The following is a 6,961-nucleotide window of genomic DNA, read 5'->3' as shown; positions in this document are numbered from 1 at the left end:
AATTCACTCAAACCACCGAAATATGGCGAGATAATTGTTTTCTCTCCCCCCCTAAAATCTATTTTCTTTTATCTTAAATTCTGTTGACAAGGTTTGTCATAAAATTTCTTGTCATAAATAAAAAAAGATTTCTACTCATTAACTGAACGGGTCACAAAAAATCGGTACGAAAGATTTTATGATTATTTGTGATTAAGAACGAAATGGAAACAGCAAGAGTTAAGAAAAGGGGGAAACAATTGAGAAAACACATTGCTGTGGAGTGAAGTCCTCTTTCGAATAATATCTCTCTAAGAGCATACTTAACGCAATTTTTTTGCTTTAGCTGACAAAGTAGCGCAGCCGATTGTTGTGCTGTGTGGCGGTGCGTAAGTACTTACAAGCTACTCAACAGTTAGGAGTATGGACCGGTATAGACGGAAAGTTCTGGTCTTAAACTGTGTGGAATGTTCGGCGTACCGTTGTGTGACTTGTTTGTCACAGATACCAGATACCAACGAAAGTATAAAGTATAAAATGCAAACACTGACTTCAGAAAGCGAGAAAACATACGTGATTTAAAGATTGCAACTCATACAGATTCTTTCCCTTGAATTGGCTGCCCGTATTTCGGCTCAAGAGTGCCTGTTTAGTAATTGCTCAAAGCTGAGGCGAGTGCAAAGCTGATTTCGATCAGTACTGATCTAGTTCGGGTACCACAGAGTGGATGCGAGATTCGGCGTTGAATTTCCACGTAATTTGCTATACACTGTTTTGTTCTCCTACGTTTCTTCTTCGTAATAGTTTCTTTTATCTGCAAATTATTTACTTAGTATATCAATTTATTTAACATAAGAAATATAGTTAATTAATAAATGTTTTGTGGGTAAAAAAAAATTGGGCGTAAAAAATACGCGTTTTTACTACTTCTCGATAGATTTGGAAATTGCCGTCATAAATTTGGCTTTGAATACATTAAAAGCGGGTATCTAATAAAATCAGATGTATTGAGAATGGAATAAGTTTTCTTTTGAAAATGTGACTAGCGGATATTTTAAATATTGTTCTAAACATTCATGGTAATTTTTTCTAATCTAAATATGAGACCAATATGCAAAGCGCTGTTGCAAGTCTGCTCCAAAAATGCTTAACAAATATTTTCTTGCATTGATAATCTCCGTATCCGTCTTCGGTAAGCGTCCATTCTACCGTGTCTGTGCAATCAATACATATCAAAATGGATCGCAAAATGTGTTGCTAAGCGCATAACTCAACAACGCCTGAACCAATTCTGCCAATTCTTTTTTTAAAAGGATCGTGTTTACGGCAAGAAAAATTCGAATAGTTGCCGGAAAACTCCTAAAAATAGCCCTTTTATTTTTCCCGTACAAACGAATGAATGTTAGTTTGTTAGTAACGCTAAGAGAACGGCTGCACCAATCTGGATGAAATTTTCAGAGGTTGGTTGCTGTGGATCGGGGAAGGTTTAGGAATAAAAATATCTTATGTTTAATATTGCAGTTTGGTGAAATCTATAAAATACGTTTGTAATTACGTCACCAAAGTAAGCAACATGGCGGTTACTGGTCTTGAACGATACGGTCGATACGTGAACTGCAATAAAGCGCTTTGTATGATATTTTCTTTTGCGATGCATGAACGTTTTCCGACTGTTGTGCGTCTCGCAGTTAATTTGGAGAATGGCCAAAGAGTGTATCTCAACCCAGAGAATACAGTACGCCAGCGGAAACACTTCCAACATCAAAATTGACATTGACGAGTTTTTTCTCAACTTTCGTCAGTGATCCGTTTGCGAGAACATTGCTCTATTCGGAAATACCTTGATATTATACATGGAATGCATCTTCGAAGAAATGTTAGGCAGAAAGCAAGGCACACCAGTAGATGGACATCCAGGTGTGTTATCAACTAATGCGAACGAAGGACGAATTTACACCGTCCACCCGAAAAACGACGATTGTTTCTACCCTCGGTTGCTATCGATTAATGTACGCGGTTCAACTTTATTTGAGTCATTGCGTACTGTGAATGGTAGGGTGTGTGCATGTTTTGGAGAAGTAAGCCAGCAATTACAATTGCGGGAACATGTTAATCGCTGGAATGAAAATGAAGTTCGCGATTTTTCGCGATGAACATTTCGACATATCAGCCTTCAAATCCGCTTCAAATATGGGATACGAAAAAAAAATGAATGTCATTGCCGAAGACATTTTACATCGCTTTCGTTAAAAATTGATACTTCCGGTGGTTCGATATCAATTCCATCTTCTCTTTATCAATTCACGAAAGATGAACTCATCACAAATGTTTCTTAAGTACACGCGCAATGTTATCTGCAAAAAATACCGATGTTGTTGACTTAAACTGGAAGATTCAAAGTCAAATTCATGGAGACTTTCGCTCATACAAATCGCTCGATCGTCTTGACAGTGAAGACGACGCCGTGAATTATTCAGTGAAATTTTTAAATTCTGTGGACAGGCTTGGTATGCCATCGCATCATTTGCGTCTCAAAGTTGGATCTGTCGTTATTATGTTCCGCAATCTGCTATCTAAGAATTGCTTTAAGTTCTAACGATTTGTCATTTCAGTTCAAACGTATTCCGTTTGGAGTGAAAGTTGCATGTGAGATGACAATCTACAGGACTCAAGGACAGTCGCAAGTGTGTGGTATAAATTTGGAAATGCTATGTTTTTCACTCGCTCAGATATACGTGGCGTGCTCACGAGTTGGAAAACCATCTTTTCTGTACATCGGAACAGAAACCAAAAAATGTTGTTTATCAAGCTGCGTTACATTGAAAAAAAGTTAAATGATACATTTAACTTTCTTTTCATTTCAAAACACATAATTTCACGCAGGACAACGGCTGCGGGGTTAGCTAGTTTAGTATAAAAATATACGCATATAGTTTTAAGGTTGATTTTTCGCACTCGTCAGCTTTGCTCTCAGCTTGGTTTTCAGCGTCCAACTCTGCAGGCACCTTAAGATGCAGTGATGCCCGTCACATATGCAAGCATTAAACAAAAACAAAGGAAATAGAAAAAAGGACGAAATGCATATATGCATTTGTGAATGTCGAGTAGTCGAGTCAGCGTAACGAGCTTTTGTGCTCAGTTTCTTCTCTCCCTTGTTTGTTTGTGAATGCGCACCTGTTGTAATAACACTTAAAACGCCCTACGGCTTTTGCGACAAATTGCGTGTTTAATATCCGTACCACCGCGGGCACGGGCTCCAACTTCATATGATGCAGCACTGCTCCCACATCTGAAAGCGTCAACAAGACAAATAGCTTTCAACCGCCGCCATTTAAATGCCGGAAAACGCGGTAACAACAACAAATGTGTAGAATTACAAAAACAACAAACATAACTTAAATTATAGTGAATGACAACGGAGTCGATGCTTTGGCGTTATCGTGATAATGTATTCTGATATCCAGCTGTCGAAGTGATGAATTTTTCAAAGATGCACAGCGGCCGATTATGTAACAAAAATTGTTAAGAAACTCGAAATATAAATATTAAATTAAACCTATAATATTACTCATGACACTTTAAAGCGTTTCGAGTAACGGCATTTTGTAGGCGTGGCAATAGTTCAATTCCACAACAACAATAATTTCAAAGTTTCAAGAAACATGTGTACCAAGTCATCACGATACCTCAATTTTTTCTCAAGTTACCATACAGCTTGCACAGACAGATGGACTAGGAATTCAACTCGTATTATCCTTATATAACCCTATATCTATCTTGATCAGTTTTGGGTGATACAACCAACCTATAAGCGAACAAAGCTATTACACTCTGTAGCAACAAGTTGTTTTTGCAAGAGTATACTTACTGAGTGAGAAGGAATAAGAGCGTACTACAAAGAATACTGAAGTATGGAGCAGAAAAAGCTGGCAGCTAGACTAGAAGTAAAATGGAATAAAAATATGTGATTAGACGGTTGAGCAAATTATTATATCAATCGCTTACATCTAAAATTCATCTAGCTAAAGGGCATGTAACACCAAAAATACTGCAGTACGAATGACTCCAACGCCGTTGCACTTTGCACACAACGCAATTATCGTGCTACAACATGAAGTGCAAAGTAAAATAATCGATGCTTAACATATTATCGAGTGAGTTTTTATCTGTAAGAAATTGAAAAAGTTTCAACTGACGGTTATGCATCCACACCCCACTCGTCCACGCTTTTGGAAAGCAGACGCTTGTCTGCCATGAAACAGCATTGCCATATACCACACTTTTGCGCTACAGCTAGCTATACGCTAGCGAGATAAAATCACTTAATGATTACTTGCACTCCCGGACAATTACACTCACACTTATAGCCGTACATATCAGACCGAATCACCAAGTGGCTGCTTTCGAAAAAGTGTTGAAATTAACACTGCATTATTTTTTAATTTATTTAATTTGAAGAGTAAATTTATTGATGTGTTTTAAAATGTGCTTTTAGCATATGCAAGTGCTTTCCTTTTTGCGATAAAATCGATTTTTGCAGGCAGGAATAATGATTTTTTATTAAAACGCGTTAACATATTTTTGGTACATATTACTAAAACATACGTCCATCACTTGGAATCGATTTTCTACAATAAGTATAACACCACACAATTCGTTGGCAATAATTTCTATCCATACTAAAAGCGTCAATCCACAAACATTGGAACTTTTGGTTTCTCCATTTGCTTTTCCCGAGGTCATACATACCTATCGAAGCTTAAAATGCTGTATCAACATAAGTTATGACAGCATTCCAATTGCAATGACGACCCCGTGGCGCAGTACAACAAGAAACCGACTACAAAATTTGCCAGGAAACGAAGGAGTTGAGGAGTTGCTAAGAAGCTAAAAGCATAGGCGCCGTCATTTTAAGAACCTTAAAGCGCCCACTAAAGGGACAAATTAATTTAATGTTTTGCCGTCCTAGATTCAGTGTGTAATATTATACAAATATACTTCCCTATCGTTATGAAAATACGCGAAAGCGGTCATTGGTACAACCACGCCTACTTCCCATATAAATTAAATTAATTTGATTTTATATTTTATATATTGGTCAATATGTGAGCTATATTAATAAAACTCAGAGAGCATCTATTTCTCATAATGATATATCGTATTCCCTAGCTACCATAAATTTTATATAAGACCTTAGAACTTCCGGTTGGCTTTGTAACCTATAAATCGGTTACAAACATCAGCTACAAACGCTATAATTTTTACATAATGTAGAAGAGATAGCATTAACTAATTTTACGCATATAGTTGCACAAATTCTAAAAATAGTTTAATTTATCTTTGCTTCCCCTAATGGTGTTATAATATAATTGATCTATGAACAGTTTTTAGGACAATAAATTAGGCATCTTAAGGAAACGGGACTAGTTTCTTTATTTTTTTAAATGTTGCATAAGTTTGTGCCGAAATTTATAAATGAGAATTTTCATTAGAAAGACGAAAACACAATTTTGGTTGTGGCCTTAACCACCCCATACAATCAATAAGGCTCTATTCGGCTGTTTAGTGCAATTTTAACACGATTCTTATATTATACCGGAACAAATAAAAGTCCGACGGTGTCAAGTCTGGAATAGAATGAATGTGATGAGTGTGGTAGTACATCCTAATCTAGCTGCAAAAACTTTTGCCGGATCATCATACTTTTATGTGAAGGAACACCACACCATTTCTATTGCTAAATTCTGACCTTTATTGTTTGAGTGCATCACTCAACTTGTCCAGCAAATCACAAAACACTTCAGGACTAATGATATTGTCAAGCCACAACCATAACCAAACATACAACATAAACTTTTTTGCTGACTATTGGCATCGAAGTGGTTTCAGCTGGTTCATTTTTTTAGAGCACGATCTCTTGCGCTTTACATTTTTGTAAAGGACCCACTTTTTGTCACCAGTAACATTGTGCTTCAAAAAGGGATCACTCCTGTGATGATAATGACGAAGCAAATTTCGTTCTGTAAGAACATAAGGGATACACATGCTAAGCTTCGAAATTAATCCTAAACCTAGTTTCATGTGCTTGTGAACGATCAGGGTGGCTTTATGCCATATTTTCCGTATATCGAGTATATCACACGTTTCTCACAATGATAAAAGTATATTTTGGTCAATCTTACCGTCAGTTTATATTAAGAATAATTTTCATAGTAGTTATACATTGTTGTATATGTGGAACGTGTGAGATGAAGTATGTTAGTTTTTACCCGAACTTAGCCGTTTCATTATTGATTGTTCAGTTTATACGAATCTCGGTAACATTTTTGGCAGTTAAATGGTATTACATATATCATTTCTTTGTGATTTGGTAGGTAATCATTTGGTGCGACATTGAAAACCCCTATTATCAGACTTCTCTTAGCGGAATGGACTAGATTTTCAATCTGAATAAGAACTGTTAAATCAAGAGCATTTGAGGAAATTAGATTTACCCACATAGTATATCCCACATTACCAATGAGAGCCGCTCCCTTTGCTGTGACATATGTATTTCCAAACGAATTATGCTTCTTTGGTTTTTTTTGGTTGGTTGGTGTTGAACTTACATTCTTACTTTTCAACGAATTACGCGTATTACTTGTAAGTTCATTTAGGATTTTTCTTCTTAACCCAACTTATGTTAATCATGTACTAAACAAACTTTGTTTCATATATAATTTCGGTAGATATAGTATAAGTGAATACGTACCTTACCAAATTCAGGGTGTCCAATTAGATGGTTCCTTATGTTATGACGCTTGGCTTTACGTAATTTTCGTGACCGAGAAAACGAATTTGATTAACACAATCAAAGTGGAAACCGCAAATAAACAATAGATAATAAAATGTAGTCTCTTCTCATACAATCACACAAAATACTTGTTAAGGTATCTGAATAATTTTCGCTACAGAAATCCGTAAGTGAACTTGCAAAGAAGAC

Source organism: Bactrocera tryoni, chromosome 2 (genome assembly GCF_016617805.1).
Source record: "Bactrocera tryoni isolate S06 chromosome 2, CSIRO_BtryS06_freeze2, whole genome shotgun sequence".
NCBI lineage: Eukaryota > Metazoa > Arthropoda > Insecta > Diptera > Tephritidae > Bactrocera > Bactrocera tryoni.
This window is presented reverse-complemented; position numbering follows the sequence as displayed.